Below are 19,418 nucleotides of genomic sequence, written 5' to 3'. Positions count from 1 at the left end.
GCTCATTGTTCATCAATATTAAAGAGATCAGGATCACTTAATTGTTCTGAATGTAATTACAGCAATTTGCAAACATTACTGTTGTCAATTTCATCAAAGCCCAGATCTCTTCCAATATTTGCTATTTCATCAATAACAGTGTTGACATGAATGAAACTACAGAAATCATTTGCGCAATGTGGCAAAATATGCTTCCAAACTGCTCTCATATTGCTGGATGTTACTTCAGACCATGACTCATGAATATTGTCTATTGCTTTCCTGATGTAATTTCTCCAAAATTCAACTAAAGAAACTGCACCATCTCCGGTTGTTGCTTCAATTGCTTGCCCAAATGTTCTGCGTAAATAATAGGTCTTGAAAATAGTGATTATGCCTTGATCCATATGCTCTAAAAGACTTGTATTTGGAGGTAAAAAAATAGCTTTCACGTTTTCACACAAATCAGAAAGTGCTGGTGGGTGGGTGGCCCGGGGCATTGTCTAAAATTAATGAAATTTTGAATGCAAGATTATTTTCTTCACAGTAGTCCTTAACTTTCGGACAAAAATAGCTAGTGAACCACTCTTCAAATAAAGCTTTCATGACCCAAGCTTTTCTATTAGAGCGCCAAACAGGTAGGCTTGCTTTATTAAAATCTTTACCAAAAGATCTGGGAGTCTCATTTCTATAGATAACCATGGGTTTTAATTTCAAATTGCCTTCTGCATTGCCTCCCAATAAAAGTATTATTCTATCTTTGGAAACTTTATAGCCTTGTTGAGCATTTTCTCTTTTTTTTTTTTGCTAGAAAGGTTTTTCGTTTACAAAAAAGCCTGTTTCATCAACATTAAATATTTGTTGATTTGTGTAGTTGCTGTCATCAACAATTTTCTTTAAAATTTCAGAATATTTTGTGGCTGCATATTTATCTGCACTCGCCGCTTCTCTAGTCAATGCAACATTATACAGTCCTGTTCTTTTCTTAAAACGTTCAAAACAGCCTTTACTGGCAATGAAATTTTCTTCCATTTCTGCTTCAATCACTTTTTCTTTTGAAGAACTTGCCTGAACATTTTCTTCAGTTACCGCTCTACCCAAGTTTTCTATTGTTGACTTTTCCTTTGACATTGCAAAAATACTCAAGGCTTTTGTTTTTATGGTCATTATGCAGATTTGAATTCTTTTTTGATTGCAGTCTTCTATCCAAATGGCTAAAAGATATTCCACCTCAATCATCATAACACTTCTATTTCTTGTGGTTTGTGTGTGTGCTGATGATGAAGCAGCAAGCTTACCTTTTTCCTTATATGCATTGGCTTTACTTAAAATCATCCAAACCGTTGATTCAAGCATTCCAAGATGTCGATAAATTTGTATTTTACTATCACCATCTTCAAATCTTTTTACGACTTCAATTTTTTCATCTAATGTTATCACTTTTCTTTTCTTTTTACCAGAGGCACTATCAGATACACTTTTCCTTTTATCCATAGTTAATAATTACGTAATATATAAAAAATTTAATAGAAATTAATTACATTAATTAGTATGCACAGAAATTAATGTAAACAACACATAATGGCAGGAAATAACACGGGAGTCTGCATGTTAACACACAACCAAGAACTGAAAGCAACTAATCTGCATGTACGTAATAAATGCAGTGCGGCCGGAATTGTCCTTCAGAGTGCATAATGTTAGAAAATATTTCGATTGTTGTAATAATACACCTTTGAAATAATCCATTTCTTTTTATTTTCTTATGGTAGAAAAACAAACTAGCTTCCCACACTGTACCTTGCATTCGTTTTTGTTTATTTCTCGATGGAGAAGGTATGACGTGACGTGAAATAAACAGTAACTCCCTTTTGTGAACAAAGCCGCACGCTCACTAAGAAAACAGGCAATGTTTCTATAATGTTCTCTAATGTTATGCATACTTTAGCAGTGTATTTACATTTGTAGTTTAGTACTGACTTTCATAGCATAACCAGCTTCAGTTTCTTTAGTCCAAGCCAAAATACCGTGCTAATTGAAAATTGGTAGCTAAATATAAACTGTGCTAATTCAAGTCTTGCGCTAATCGAGGGATTCCTGTATATCTATGAGGTTTAATGTCTAAGTTTGCAGGATGATTAATGACAGTAATGACTGTATGCTACTGCAATGAGATCTAGAAAAATTAGCCAGGTGGGCTCATAAATGACAATTGAAGTTTAACATTGACAAATGCAAAGTACTGCACATGGGTGGCAGTAATCCCAGAGTAACATACCAACTGTATGTAACTACACTCAGGGTAATAGATAATGAAAAATATTTGGGGAAATTGTGTAGTCAGATATGAAGTTCTCTGAGCAGTGTAGACAGGCAGCCAGGACAGCTCATGGGATTTTGTCAGTGATATACAGAAATTTGTTAGCAAGAATAAGGATATGATTATCTAATTTTAGAAGGAAATGGTCAGGCCACATTTGAGTACTGCACACAGGTCTGGAGGCCTCATTTTAGGAAGGAATGAGGAGTTGCTTGAACAAGTGCAGGAAAGGGCAACAAGATTAGCGAGGGGAACAGAGGGGTACTCTTTTGCCAAGAAAGGATTCAGTTCTGCATATTGTAGCATCTGGAGACTAAGCACCTGGGATGTGATCTGAATAAGGTGTTTAAGGCCTCAAATTGAGTGAGCAAGCTCAATGCTGATGGGATCTTCTTGCTCAGACTAGGGAGCATAGATTGAAATTGAGGATGGATGATTACAGGATTGATGCGCAGAAGGTTGCCTTTGGCCAATGGGTAGTTGATTTCTGGAACAAACTTCCCATTGTTGTTGTGGAAGTGGTTAGCTTAAAAAAAGTGGAGGAAGAACTAGATAAATTATTAGAGAGGATGGATAGGTGAAGTGGGAAGGGTTTTTTTGGCTGATGCTGTATAAGCTGGCTTTCTTGCATCATTTGCCACTACTAATACTCGTCTTCTTAAATCAGTGTTTTCTGATGAAAAGCACGAACCTTTCTATCATGTCTGTTTCTCTTCTACACACTTATTTATATTACAGTTCTGCTTCCAGTACAACAGAATTACACCAAATTCCTGATACTTAGATGGCATTTTCTGGTTTAACTTGTTATTTCAGATTCAAATTAATTTACTAAGGACAAATCAAAAAAAAACAACACTAAATGTCCTATATCAGAACAAGCTCCCAAGGTCATCATACCTACTACTCTGTCAGACAAGTCTACATGCATGTCAAGTTGTCTGCACTCTGTTTTTTACAGTAAAGGTGTAATCAATAGACATCATATTATATGCACTAAAAAGCAGGTCATATAAGCACTATAATTTTTACATTTATTACAATTAATTGAACGACAATTTCTTTGTATTCAACACATTAAAGTAATAAAACCATTTATGAAAAGTTTTAAAATCTTTAAGTTTTCTCTTTCAAACTCACACCTGAAAAAAATTTTTGTTACCATACATAATATATTTCTCAAGTGGTCCTTGTAAACTTGTGGCATTTATTGTCCAAGATTATTTGATATGCAGAGAATGACTTTTCTGTTTCCTACTGAAGTGACTGTATTGTATTTAAAAATGAGCTTTTGAAGCCTCTACTTGAAATGGAAATTCATATCCTTTCTCATCTATAAATTCATCTATTTTTCTTAAAGATGTGAAATCTTGAGTTCTTTTCTAAAAAGTTATTGTATTTTCTTCTTATTTCTTCTCCTATGCCTCCAAGCACGGCTGAAATTTGCAATTCAACTTTTTCCATCTCTCCAATTGAGCTACTCTAAGAAATTCCCAACATTTCAAGTTCAGTTATACAACTAGGTAAGCAGATGAAGGTGAACCATAAATGTTTTCTAGCAAAAAAAAAAAAAAAAAAAAAAGCATTGCCAATTTTTTTAGCATAAAACATTGTCACTCATAATCATGTTCTCCACCTTGTGAAAAAGGGAGAGGAAGAGTATGTAGCATATTTCTGTAAGTTGCTAATCTCGAAGGAGCATTTGACAAAATCTTTTTTTATACTAGAAATCAGTTTGTTAATTTCACCAAACGTCTCCTGAATTGCCTCTGCCAATCTATGTAAAGCCATGGGCTAAGAAAGTAATGGTTCATATTTAGATAGAAAACTCAATGCAGAAGCAGCTTTTACTGTATACGAAACAGCCTCACTAACAAAAATGCAGAATCTTTCACTGTAGCTTGATTCTGGCCATGATAACTGCAAAGGATCGTTACAAAATCTTCCTGTTGTAGTGTAATTCACTTTTTTGAGGGCCTTAACAAGCAAGTAAATATGGACACAATGGTTCTGCATCTAATTTTCTACATATAAAATGTACAACATAGCAGCCACAAATTCCTATCATTCTGTAGATGGACTTCCAAATTTAGTTTTCTCTAATATTTTGAAGAATTTCACAAATAATGTAGTCACAAATAGCGTTAAGGTGATTCTTTTTTAAGGTAGATTCATGCAGATTCGTCTGAAGTATTTTGATTTATAAAATATTTTTCAAAATTGCTTGCAAGACTATTTGATTGTTTAACTTATTGAAAGGATTATTGCTGCTTACCATGGTGAGACAAATACTTTGAAAAATCACTTTTCTCTTATTTTGAAGTACAGTAAGACCCTCGTATCCACAGGGGATACGTTCCAAGATCTACCATGGATCGCTGAAACCGTGGATATAGTGAACACCTGCTGACCCCATATATAAAACGTGATTTTCTTGTACATACATACGTATACTAAAGTTTAATTGATAAATTAAACACACAGTAAGACATTATCACCATTAAATACGGTAATAATAAAGTACAGTAGACTCTCGATTTACTGGGATTGGATTAACTGGGACACTTCAAGACTTCAAATTTAAAAAAAAAAAAAAAAAACAGAAATCATAAAATTCGAGTAATAACTAGAAGAGGTATAAACAGATATTTTGCAAGTCATAAATAAGTGACAAGAACGTGGTTAACCACAGGTAACTGAATCAGCGGATACCAAATCAGTAGATACGGGGTCACAACTGTACATGGATTGGTTAAATGCGACTGCTGTGGAAATTTTTCCTTGCTTTTTTTGGCTTGGTTGTAATGTATGATATGGCACCTCCGTAGCCAGGTGGGCAGGAGCAGCAGTACGTAGCACGCACTTCTTGATTAGACCAGGGTTCGAGCCCGTGACCACCAAATACGAAAAATGCAGAAAGGTCAGGGAATGACCACCGCATATCCCCAGACCAATATGGCCATAGTTGCTAATGCTCCTAAAAACCAAATAACAACATGTGATGTTGTTTTCACGTGTTGGTCAGTCTCGAATTTTTTCTTGCACTGAACGTTCTTTTTGCAAACAACACAGAACATAATAATGCCATCCGCAGTAAAATCTTTTCCACGATTACATATTAAGTTTTGTGACAGATTTAATTTTTGGCATGTTTAACGAAAACTTTTCATCTGATATAGCTGATAACATGAGAACAAATAGCAAAATAGCATTAAAATGCTTCCCACACCAATTTAAGAAATTATGCCACGCTAATTTAATTGCAAAACAGTGATTTGTTAATTATTTCTTAGATCAACATTTCAAAAAAATGAACAAATTAAGGAATATGCAGCACTGCATTTAATATCTGTGTATAATATGCATTTATATGCACTAACAACTAAAATGGCCACAATATGCATGTGCACATATGCAATTGCATATAATCCAAACTCTAGTAATTACATTGGCTCTGCTTACCAACTGCACCATTAGTGAGCAATACTGTGATCAGATTTTTTGGTCAAACCTACCCAGATTTAGAGAAGAATGTTAACACAATATGGAGAAATGTTTATCAGTCAAAGAAATGCATATGAATAAGTGGAAAGGTTTAGAAGTGACAGCACAAAAGCAAATGACAAAAACAGTTCAGGCTGTCTGATAACTTCAGTGATAAACAATGCTGATAGAATTAATACTCTCGTAGAGGAAAACGAACACTGCTTCTACCACTGATGGAAGGTCTGACATCAGTTATGGATCAGCATATTAAATTATACACAACACCCTCAAATATCCAAAGTTTGTGTAAGACACATCAAACTTTTCATGGATGCGCATACGCAGAAACACAAGAAGATTTGCACCGAATTTTGCAGTGGTACTGCAATGAAGGAGAGGCATTCCTAAGACAAATTGTTACAGGAGACAAAATGTGGGTGCATCACTGTGAGCCAAATGGAGTGGAAACATATTATCCCAAACACCAAAAAAAATCAAAGTATGCCTTCTCCAGCAAAGCCATGCTGATGTTTGAGATTTTTACAGGTCTATTCTGAAACATTATTACAAACATGGAGATGTCAATAATGCAAGATTTCTGCAAATCTCTGCTTTATTAAACACAGGTTTGCAGTATAAAGGTGTTCTACTGCAGCATGACAATGTTCATCCTCATTCAGCCACTGTAATCAATGAGATAATTCAAAACACTTCATTTTGAACTTCACCCCACTCAACCTTGCCCCTTCAAACTATCACCTTTTCAGTTCTGAAAAAAGGTATTACATGAACATTGATTTCAAATGATGAAAAAGACAAGTAATACACAAGTGGCTTCACAAACAACTGAAAATGTTTATCACAGATAACCTTAAGAGGCCTGTGGACTGATGTGAGATTTATTTGGAGAAACAAAGACTACATGGAAAATAATACTAAAATTTTTCACATATTTTCCTGTTCTTGATTTAATAAAAAATAAATTGCCTTTACTTTTTTGATTCACCTCTTACTCTTAGCATTAGTATACAAATGCATATTCCATGAATGTATATGAAAACTTTCTGAGAATATTCTCTACCTATAATAGAACAAACAATCCTAATACTTACAGTTTGCACCAGTAAACATCTGCTGTTCTCTGAACTAGAAATCTTGAAACAATTAATATCTATGTTTCCAGAAGTTTACTTCCGGGATAGAAAACTGGGGGAGGGAAAAACAAAAGTTACTACTGAGAAAATTAAAACTAAGTATTAACAGAAATTGCAATTAATGCTGACAGTTACATACAACCAACAATGAGTACACAGTAGAAATTACAATTAATGCTTTTATCTTTTACACACAGAACTATGAAAATAGTAAGCAAATTACTTTTCTATTTCCTTGAACAAGTTATTGGTCTTTAATTAGAGTAATCAGGCTGTTAAATCTTTCTTTTTATCTAAATGATAAATTCTATCATCTAGGCTACAATCATTTATTTCAAGTTTGTTATCATTTAATAGTAGCAAGTGCTACTACCACTGTTCCATCATGTTATAAAATTCTCCAATACCTCCAACCAACTAAAATGTAAAATTAAAATTGCATATTTACACATAAAAATTACTTTAGCTAAAATATGATAAAAAGCAAGGTGAAAGCAAGAATGAAAAACAAGAATAAAAAAAATAGTAGTTTTCTACATCCCAAGGTGTCTTTGTCAATATTAAGAGCAATGCTATAATAAATGAAGTAATACCAGTGCAGGATGGGAAAAACACAAACTGGATACCACTCACCCAACATCCTATTGTGCCACTTTCTATCCTAAGTAATACCTTGCTCAAAAAAAAAAAAAAAAAAAAAAGTGCTTGATTTGAATGCAAATTATGGCTAAAACAAGTGAGAAGTGGTAATGACATCCAGTAATTCCAACCAATGGTAATAATATGGCTGGTGGGCACCATAAAGGGTCTCTTAACAAGAAAGACTTCATTCTGAAACTGCAACATCAAGAAACTGGGGACCTGTAGGGAGATTTGGCTGAGGTGTTTAAGGCTATGAGTAAGCTAAATGCATGGCATAATGGTATTCTTAATCTTGCTCAAACACACATGAAGGGGCATAAATTTTAAAATTGAAGAAGGATGGTTGCAGGACAGATGTGTGGAAATTGCTTTCAGCCAGTGGGTAATTGATTGTTGGAACAAAATTCCATCTGGTGTTATGGAATTGGGTAGTTAGAATAAATTTAAGGAAGAACTAGGCAAATTATTAGAGGGGATGTACATTCCATTTTTTTTCCATTTATTTGTGTACACACAATTATCACACACACACATATATATATATATATATATATATAAAGTGTGTGTGTGTGTGTGTGTGTGTGTGTGTGTGTGTGTGTGTGTGTGTGTGTGTGTGTGTAAAGAATAATTGTATTAAGAAGCTAATTAATCATGGGGTGGAGTGTGACTGTACGAAAAGGAAGATAACATAGCTTATGGATTAGGGACACTGCATTAGCAAAGCGTACCCTACAACCATAATTATATATATAAAAAAATATATATATAACATTCACATTACACATATACTAGACATTATATTATACCTCCCGGTGCACTTCGTACGTGTATCTCAGAGTCAAGGGTGGCTCCTAGGCAAAATCCCATCTCCACTTAGTTCATCTGTTTTGGCGTAGAACCTCAACAAATCACCTAAAAAACATGTGCAAGGTATTTTACCACTGCCAACATAAGAGAGCTGTTGCCCGGTGCCCTTCTCTAGGCCCAGGTTTATGTTATGTATTTGTGTCGAATGCACAAGTCCTGCACCCACTAAATGTAGTGCAATACCAGTAGGTATCGACAAATGAATTACAAGTGGGGAACTTCCACAAATTATCCTCACTTACACCCACTTCTTCTTCTTCTTTGGTCCTTAGCTGGCAGCTGGGGGAGGCGGTTGGCCACGCAACCAGTATGCTGCTGTAGGTGCCGCAGGGTTTCGGACTTGCTCTGTGATGTTCTTCCATACCTTACGATCAATAGCGTCAGTCCTAGATGGTTAAGGTCGAGACGTCGGCTCTTCAAGTCATTTTCCACTTGCTTGGCCCACGTTTTCCTAGGCGTGGTCCGTTGGATGCTCCATTGGGTGGGTCGTTGTCTCCAAAGGAGTCTGGATGGTATTCTGTTCGTGCCCATTCTACATACGTGGCCAAACCATCTAAGCCTTCGCTTCTGGATTTGGTCGGCAATGGTTGGTTGCTGTTGGCATCTGGCGCGGATGGTATCATTAGTGATGCGGTCGCGAAGAGAGATGCCCAAGATCTGCCGCAGGCATCGCATTTGGAATACCTCAAGTTTGTTCAAATCTAACTTGAGACAAATCCATGTTTCCGATCCGTAAAGAAGAATGGGCAGAATCAAAGTCCGGAAGAGTCGGATTTTAGTCTTTGTGGACAGACACCATTTGAGCGAGGCGAACGCAGTGGCCGCCTGTCCAATTCTGCTGTGGATTTCCATGGTGGATGCAACTTTCTTCTCCTGGACCAGCGACCCAAGGTATTTAAAGTCCTGCACTTGCTCGATCTGGACGCCTTCGAGATAGATAGTGGCTTGCGACCCATCTGTTTTCAGGGCCTTTGTCTTACCAGCATTGATCTTCAAACCGTATGGCCGGGCAATGCGGGCAATGTCGTAGAGGATGTCCGTGGCTTCAGCGTCGTTACTGGCAAGGATAGCACTATCATCAGCAAACATCAGGTCAGTCACATAGTGATCCTTGTCATATTGTATGCCCTGTCTGTTTCTGAATGCTTGCCTCATAATGGCGTCGACCATGATGTTGAAAAGCAACGGGGAGGCTACATCCCCTTGGCGGACTCCAGTTTGGATGGTAAATTCCTCAGATAAATCGTCCTGGATGTGCACCTGGCTGGTTAAACCGTTGTATGCAGTTTGGAGGAGTGTGATGACTTTTCGAGGTACATGTTCAACCTCTAGTAGTTTCCATAAGGCAGGCCGGTGGACACAGTCGAAAGCAGACTTAAAGTCAATGAAAACAATGACGGTTCGCTGTCCACACCGGATCCTCTCCTCCATCAGCTGACGAATGGCAAAGATTTGATCACAGCATCCTCGCCCGGGTCTAAATCCTGCCTGTTCTTCTCGACTGGTTTGCTCGCGACGTTTTTGCAGTCTTGACTGGATGATCTTCATAAAGACCTTTCCGATGATGGAAAGGAGACTGATGCCACGGTAGTTCTTGCAGTCCCGGTTATCACCTTTCTTGTGGATCGGTACGATAATGGCTTTCCTCCATGTTAGCGGAATTTGTTCAGTGCACCAGATGGTTTTGAGGAGCGAGTGTAGTCGGCGAAGCAGTACATCTCCCCCGGCTTTGATTGCTTCTGTGGTGACTTGGTCCACTCCTTGTGCCCTGCCATTCTTCAGGGATTGTATGGCTGCTTTCACTTCTTCTACTGTAGGCTCAACATCGACCATGGAGACCTCAGGGGGGTCGATCGAGAGTGCTGTTGCTGGCGGTCCCTGAGGTGGGTCGTGATTATACAAAGCTTTGAAGAATTCACTCCACCGTTGCAGGCGTTCGGATGGTGATCGCACGAAGGTCCCATCAGCATTCTTGATGTTGTCACTAATCAATTTAGTCTTTCCACTCAGACATCTGAGGGTGCGGTAGAGAGCACGGTACTCGTTCTTGGATGCCGCCACTTCAAGATAGTCTGCCACTTGGTTCCAGTATGCTTCTCTTTCTGCTGTCATTCTTTGTCGGACTTCTCGGTTTAGCTGCCGGTACCATTCAAAGTCGACCAACTTTGCCTGTTTCCGTTTGTCCACGAGGTCGAGGCACTCGTCTGATATCCATGGTTGCGTTCGACGTCGGGCAGGTGGACATAGGGGCTTGGCACATTCCAGGATGGCATCAGAGATCTGCTTTTCTTCTTCATTTATATCCTCGGGCACGGCCAGCATCTCGAAGCGGTTGGATAGGGCGATCTGATATGCCTGTTTGTTGCAGCATTCATTAGCTGCCTCCAGTCCAGCTTGGCTGACCGAGATGATCTTTTTGCATTCCGTAATTTGAGCTGCACCTTAGCCCGGATGAGGTAGTGATCAGATCCGCAATCAGGTCCCCTCATGGCACGAACGTCCATGAGTGATGAGCGAAATTTGGCATTGATCAAAATGTAGTCCAGGATTGCTGGACTACATTTTGATACTTACACCCACTAATTATTATATTAAACAGATATATACAATATGTTTTTTTTTAAATATGCTCAGAGTCTCTGAATTACTGAGAACCAAGAAAAATATATATAACATACATCTTGACAACAACAACTGACATAAATCTCGTCAATAACAATTGGCCAAAATCAATGCAACATTAACATAAATCAACACATAGCAATCCATATAAGTCAACACAATAACAATTAACTTAAATCTTCTGTTTACACTTAAACCTTTTGTCTTTTGTGAGGTTAATTCCCAGAAGAAGCTAAAGTTCTTAGCTGAGTCCTCAATATGAAAACTGATCTTGAGAAGGTTTGCAGAGCAGTAAAGTTGTTATGGTCTTCAACTAAGATATTTACATTGTTCTCCAATAGGTTTGGAACCGCAGACATTAAATCCGTTCTAAGTTGAGAGTACAATGGACAGTTCAGAAGTACATGAATCCACGTTTCATATTCCCCACATGTGCAGTATGGATCAGGCTCCAGATCACACTCAAATAACTTAGCACAGAGGGACCCATGCCCTGTTAGTGGATAAGAAGTTGTCATAGGAGGTCTAAACCACGAAATAACTCCAGGGGTTATTGAGAATTCCACTTGCGCAATATACTTTATTGTTACAAGCCCAAATTCGCTCTCATCCCATCTTTTTTGCCAGACAACAGTAAATTCCTTCCAAAGCGTTTTCTTCTCTCTTTTAAAGTCGCTGGCTGGGTCAATCGTAATTCCAAGCATCGTCTTAGACTGTCCTTTTTTAGGTAGTAATTGTTGTTATTTTGGTTTTTAGGAGCATTAGCAACCAAGGCCATATTGCTCTGGGGATATGCGGTGGTCATTCCCCGACCTTTCCGCATCCTCCTATTTGGTGGTCACTGGCTTGAACCCCAGTCTAATCAAGAAGCGTGTGATACGCACTACTGCTCCTGCCCACCTGGCTATGGAGGCACCATTTAGTAGTAGTAGTGGCAGCATGTGATGCAAGAAAGCATGTATGAGCTTATGCAGCATCAGCCAAAAAAAAAAAAAAAACACGCCATTCCTTCCAAATGCCTGTCCAGTTCCTCCTTAAATTTATTCAAACTATCAACTTCCACAACAACAGATGGAAGTTTGTTCCAGCAATTAACCACCCGCTGGCTAAAGGCAAATTTCCCGCACATCTATTCTACATCTGTCTTTTCTTAATTTGAATTTATGCCCCCTTAGGTTTGTAATCTGAACAAGTGGAAGGATCCCATCAGAATTCAGTGTGCTCAACCCATTCAAGGCCTTATATACCTCAATCAGATCACCACACAGGTGCCTAGTCTCCAGCCACTTCAATTTGCAGAACTTAAGCCTCTCTTGGTAAGAGGATCCCTTCATTCCCCTCACCAATCTTGTTGCCCTTCTCTGTACACGCTCAAGTAAATCTACATCCTTCCTAAAATGAGGCCTCCAGACCTGTACGCAGTACTCAAGGCGTGGCCTGACCATTGCCTTATACAGAGGGATAATCACCTCCTTTTCTCTGCTAGCAAAATTCCTATATATCATTGACAAAACTCCATGACCTGCCCTGGCAGCTGTCTGCATTGCTCAGAAAAGTTCATATCTGAACTACACTTAAGGTAGTACCAACTGTGTGGTACTACCTTAAGTGTAGTACCACACAGTTGGTACGTTTCTCTGGGGTTACTTCTACCCATATGCAGTACTTTGCATTTGTCAAGGTTAAACTTCAGTTGCCACTTCTTAGCCCATCTGCCCAAATTATCTAGATCCTGTTGCAGTAGCACACTGCCATTACTGTCATTAACAACCCTGCCAACCTTTGTATCATCTGCAAACTTCGACATTAAGCCTGATATACCTTCATCAATATCATTGATAAATACAGTATACAAAACAACAGTGGAGCCAACACCGAACCCTGTGGAACTCCACTAATAACATTAGTCCACGAAGAGCAGCACCCATTGATTACCACCCTCTGTCTTCTCCCATTTAACCATCCTTTTATCCATTGTAGCAACTTACCCTTAATACCATTCTGCTCCAATTTGTACAGTAGTCTTTCATTTGATACTAGAGAGCTATTACGTGCTCGATAATTCCTATATTCTATTATATTATGAATGAACAGGGCTTACCTTTATTTTTTGATATAGGAAGCTTCTTTTCCAACTCTCCTTGTCCAACTCGCTAATAATTCATGGGGAAGGCGATATCAATTTTGCAAAACATTGTCATAAAGTTAGATTTTGGAGGTCTAAACGGGCTAATAATTAAGGATCGATTTTTCTTTTTGGTCCTGTGGCTGGAATTTTGAGTTAAATTTAGGGGTCTAATAATTGGGTAAGGGGCGGGGGTGGAGGTTATTCTCTACATTCCTTAAGTTGGACTAGAACTTTTCGGGGCATCATGTTCACAGGAAGAGAGTTACTCACAATTAATCCGAAACTTTTTTTCTTTTTTTTTTCCGACATGAAAATCATAGCAAAACCCATGAACAAACTATACACATTCTTCAGAAATCGGCCTTCAAACACCACATTCCAATCACAGCATGACCTCGTATACCATGCAAAAATTGTGACGCTGTCTACGTAGGATCCACCATGGGAGTGGCACAGCTTCGAGCAAAACAACACGAAGCTTCGGTGCGGGCGGGTCGTTCAAATGCATCGGAACTTTCGTTCCACGCAATAAATGAACGACATACATTCGGCTTTACTGAAACAAAAATTATAAATATTCAACACAACTACTACAAACTACTCACTGCAGAAACCTTAGAGATGAAACTACATGAAACTTCAATCAATATCCGTAGGCCATTCTTTCTATTGTCCGACGATTGGTCACTTATACACATGTGTGAAGAACAAATACTACAACATAAGGAAAGAAAAAAAGTTTCTGATTAATTGTGAGTAACTCTTCCTGTGAACATGATGCCCCGAAAAGTTCTAGTCCAACTTAAGGAATGTAGAGAATAACCCCCGCCCCTTACCCAATTATTAGACCCCTAAATTTAACTCAAAATTCCAGCCACAGGACCAAAAAGAAAAATCGATCCTTAATTATTAGCCCGTTTAGACCTCCAAAATCTAACTTTATGACAATGTTTTGCAAAATTGATATCGCCTTCCCCATGAATTATTAGCGAGTTGGACAAGGAGAGTTGGAAAAGAAGCTTCCTATATCAAAAAATAAAGTTAAGCCCTGTTGATTCATAATAGTAGTCTTTCATGCGCAACAGTGTCAAAAGCTTTCCTGAAATCCAAATAGATGATATCAAAATTATTTTTTGCATCCAGTTCCTTTGTAACCACATCATAATATCCCATAAGATTTGTCAGACAAGACTTCCCTTAACAAACCCATTCTGTGTCTGAATTATTGCTGCAGTCTTGTCTAGATGATCCTGCAATGCATCTTTAACCAGTGACTCCATTATTTTACCCGGAACAGAAGTTAAACTAACTGGTCTGTAATTACTCGAGTCACCCTTCGACCCCCCTTTGTGAATTGGGGATACATTTGCACATCTCCAGTCCGTGGGAAACTCCCGAGTCCAAGGATGCTCCCATAATTATGGCCAAGGGTTTGCTTAGTTGCTTTGCCACCTCCTTTAATATAACTGGATAGATCCAATCCACCCCAGGTGCTTTTCTTATGTTTAACTTCAATAATTTCTCTTCCACTTTGCTCGCAGTTATTACAAAATCATTAAGCACCCTGCTACAATTTAATAACCTTCTGCCATTTTCAAAACTTAATAAATCCTCGTGTGTGAATCACGAGGTAGTAAATCAAACCCCAAAAAGCAATATATAAATCTACAGAAATCGCATCACCAAGTATTTGGAGTGCGTTGTTTGAAACAGTCCTTGGAATATTATTGATCGTCAAAAGAACTGATCTTTGTGTGGAAAACGTTTGTTTCACTTTTACCTTTGATACTTTTTGGTACCAAACACTTGCTGTGCATGATATAATAGGCAAAAATACAGTTTTATAGTAAAGGTTCAAGGTTTTCTTTGATAATCCCCACTCTTTCCTTGAGACTCTGATAACTGAGGCTGTGAAAAAACAGATTTTGTCCCGGAGTTTTGAAAGAGGGGATGAACAGGCAATGCAATTTTTTTTTTACTGATGCTGTATAAGCTTGCTTCCTTGCATCATTCAGTACTACTAATATTAAATGCTCAGCCAAAGTTGTTGTTGGTTTCTAGGCACATCAGAAACTAGGACTGTATTGTGCCATGTGTGTTGGTATGTACAAGTGTGTTCACTTGTACAGACAAATGTGGCAATTTATATGTTGATTTACGGAGCTGAAAAATCCAGAATAACTCACAGTGGGGACTCCTACTCTCTCCATCTGATATGGAATAACTACAGACCTGATTGAGGCCTTTAGAAATTCATCCAGTCATTAATAGGACTCAAACTAATATGAAAACAAGTGACTAAACCATTATACAATTAAGAAAGGAACTTAGCCAAAGAGGAATCCTAAACATCCTCCTCTCGAATAGAAATCAAATAACAGTCTATGTGGCCTCCAGATAACCTTATCCAAGTTAATAACATTCAAGACAAAACAAGAATATTAGGGACCAATGAAAACTAGTAGTCAAAAAATGCAATGGGTACTGAACTTGTCCAGCACCATCTTGTGAAAGACGCTGTTGTTGTTGTTGTTGTTGTTGTTTGGTTTTTAGGAGCATTAGCAGCTTAGGCCATATTACTCCGGGATATGCGGTGGTCATTTCCTGACCTTTCCGCATCATCCGTATTTGGTGGTGACGGGCTCGAACCCCGGTCTAATCAAGAAGCGTGTGCTACGCACTGCTGCTCCTTCCCACCTGGCTACGGAGGCGCCTGTGAAAGACGCATTTGCAGAGATTGCACTTAGCATGTTCACTGCTTCCTGAATGCAAATATGCAGCTTCTGATTTTAATCCATTTGGAAGGGAAACCACTCTACTTTTAGAACTTTTTCTTCCACTTTGACCAAAGAAAACCAGATATTTCTGTCAAGCAACCTTCACCAGAGGCTGATTAATTCAGTCATAATGAAAAAAAAAGCCCAAAAATGTTTTTACCCTTTCCAATCCAGAATGACTCAATCCTGGGTTAAAACCATCATCGGAAAAGCAAAAAGCAAAACTGTTAACCCAAATGGTCTCTTATTGTCCGGATGTGGATGCACTAATAGTGTCCAAGCACAGTGTAAAAGCATGATGATGGTCTTAATTAATTAATAGCTTGGTAGTGGCAAAATAATGCAAGGAAGCAACCTTATAAAGCATTCATTAGCACATCCCCTCCAACAGAACTAACATACCAGGTGGAAGCCTATTCCAACAATCTCTCTCTCTCTGTCTCTCTGTGTGTGTGTGTGTGGCTTAGTGCAAATTTCCAGATTTCAGGAATTTCCAACAAATTTCCATTACTCTGCAATCATCCTTTTCAATTTAAATTTGCCCCTTTTGTGTGTCATTTGATAACAAGTAAGGATGCCATCACCATTTAGTTTACTTAATTCAATTCACACCTTAAAATTTTCAATCATATTCCCTTTCAGGAACCTAGTTTCCAGCAGCTGCAGTTTGCAGGACTGAAGCCTTCCAGCCACAGCACCCTTTCCAACAGAACCATGTCATTCCTAAAATGAGGCCTCCAGACTTATACACAGAACTCAAGGTGCAACCTAACTGTTTTCTTTTATAATGAAATAATCCCATTGTCTCTGCTGGCAAAGTTCCTGTATATCACTGACAAAACCAAATGAGCTGTCATAGCAGTTGTTAGCACTGCTCAGAAAACTTAATGCCATTTTCTGCAATTACCCCAGGTCTTTTCATTCTCCATTTCCATAATGAGAGGTATGGTACAATCACATATGAAGCTTACTATGCAGTGTAAACAGGCAACCAGGAAAGAACATTACACCCCATCTGATTTAATCTTTACTATATGATCCCCCTTCCTATGGATCATTGTGAAAAACAGTGATGGACTGGCTAGCTCCTACTGCAGTGGTTTTCAACCGGGGTGCCACAACAACATTCCAGGGGTGCCACGTAATTTAGTTTAAGTTACTTCTTTTTTTTTAAATTTATATGTTTATTTCATTATAAAAAGGTGTACAGTATCTTTTTAATTTTGTTGTGATCTATAGTTGATGTTTACTTAGTGCCTCTATATAAAGAATAAAATTATATACTGTATATACATAATTTGTACTTTGAAATGTAATTTTTATAATTATATTATTATAATAAATATCAAATAACATATATTGTTGGTGAGGGGAATGAAGGGATCCTCTTATCAAGAGAGGCTTAAGTTCTGCAAATTGCAGTGGCTGGAGACTAGGCACACTGAATTCTGATGGGATCCTTCCACTTGTTCGGATTACGAACCTAAGGGAGCATAAATTCAAATTAAAAAAAGACAGATGTAGAATAGACGTGCAAAAATTTACCTTTAGCCGGTGGGTGGTTAATTGCTGGAACAAACTTCCATCTGTCATTGTGGAAGTTGATAGGTTAAATAAATTTAAGGAGGAACTGGACAGGCATTTGGAGGGAATGGTGTGATTTTTTTTTTTTGGCTGATGCTGCATAAGTTCATACTTGCTTTCTTACATCACATGCCACTACTACTACTACATTGGCAATAATTATCATGCACTAATATTAAATGGCATTAGGAACCATTAATAGGCATTATGCCCAAGATTTAATGGTGTCGATTACAAGTAATTTTTTTATTGAAGCCTTTGCAGGTTTTGATAGTTAAAAAACATACTATTACTTCTGTGGGTTGGAAAGATATGGATGACACGTTACGAACTTTTACACAAGCAAAGAGATAAATACTAATAATAATACATAATATATACGCTACTTGATCAGGGGCGAAGCCATCCCGCAAGGTTTCCGAACGGCACCCACGCAATGTTTGCAACAACCAAATGAAACCAGCCACGGGCCCCCCCAACCCCTCAGTCCCACCGCAGCAGTGGCCATGGAGTTAGGGTAGTCTTGTCACAGAAAATGATCTACTGGCGTAAAAGGCTCCCCAAAACGCCCAGTAATGTTACCATACGAAGATTTATAAATGTAGAATTATCGTAACAGAATTAATGTGTAATTCACGGAAATGCAAACATCACTTCATTGTTAGTAATAATGAACTAACAAATTTTACTATGAATATGCTTCGTGACGTAGATCTGGATACTTACATGTGGAACCACTGCTTTTGGCTACAGAAAGAAATATTAATACCAAGAAATACAAATCGCAAATTCTCCAAACAAATCAGAACAAAACCCCACGCAACGGCACTACCAACACCAAACGAAATGAAATTTCACCATACAGTGCAATCTAAATATGACGTAAAATAGCTATACTTAGCAACTCTTCGGTGCAATAAGCCAATCAGAATTTCCAAATTAAATGATGTCATTTCTACCCAATAGCTGCCAACTTCCCGATGTGACAGATACAGCAGGTCACATAGGTCACTGTGACAGGTATTCGTACAAATTAAGATGTACGGTGAGCTAAGCTATACATACAATCTAGATGTACGGTATATTCTTATGTACCAGTTGACCTTTGAAGTACAGAACTGAAAAAATTGGTTACAATTTTTAAGATCGAATTATACGACGGATAAAAATCAAACTCTGAATCAAAATCACATGCTTTGGGCTAGAAAGTCATGAATATGACTTTTTGAATATAATTTATTACACATATGTTAATACATATTATTGCTCACTTATTAAAACTCAAAAATTTGTTCATTTTCTTCATAAGAAGAAAACAATTCGTGAAATTCGTCAGACGTTTTTCGGCGGTTTCCTTTTCGAGTTCTCGAAAATTACATTAAATTAAAATTAAAATTAATTTTGTCTTTGTCAACTTTTATCGAAAAAGGTTCTTTCGTATTGAGACATTGTTCACAGAAGACCCAGTATATTAAGTACAGTACTAAAGAGGCAGCCAGGAATAGTTTGGTCAGATAACAAAAGCCTCATATGTACATATAGTGCACAGTGGCGGCTCGTGATTCTGATGTACGGGGGTGCTGCTTCTTAAAGTTACATTGTTTTAATTGCCTTGGTTATAAGAAATGTAGACATACACCGATTAGCCAAAACATTACGACCAGCGACTTGTTATGCCAATCGAAGCAACTTCAGGTGAACTACAGCACGTGTGCGGGTGGGGACACGGTACAAAAAACACCTGATACTGAGCTCCAATGATCAGTGTTACTCTTGTTCTTCAGAGGGGAAAGGCAGCGGACTTAAGGGAGTTTGACAAAGGTCAAATGGTAATGGCCAGACGACTGGGTCAGAGCATA

The 19,418-nt window shown here is 38.1% G+C and overlaps 1 protein-coding gene across 1 annotated transcript in view; it reads right to left on the bottom strand.

Moving 5' to 3' along the window:
- Positions 1-18,411, bottom strand: part of LOC150075233 (uncharacterized) — a 53,785-nt gene extending 35,374 nt beyond the window's left edge. The window contains exons 1-2 of the mRNA XM_090389261.1: positions 18,286-18,411; positions 6,898-6,991 (exon numbers count right to left, since the gene is read on the bottom strand). The gene's annotated coding sequence lies outside the window, so the exon portion shown is untranslated. The remainder of the gene's footprint in view (positions 1-6,897; positions 6,992-18,285) is intronic.
- Positions 18,412-19,418: the final 1,007 nt, after the last annotated feature.

This window comes from Mastigoproctus giganteus, chromosome 14 (assembly GCF_048544385.1).
Source record: "Mastigoproctus giganteus isolate SK-2022 chromosome 14, ASM4854438v1, whole genome shotgun sequence".
NCBI lineage: Eukaryota > Metazoa > Arthropoda > Arachnida > Uropygi > Thelyphonidae > Mastigoproctus > Mastigoproctus giganteus.
The sequence above is the reverse complement of the archived record's forward strand: the minus strand, read 5'-3'. Positions and strand labels throughout refer to the sequence as shown.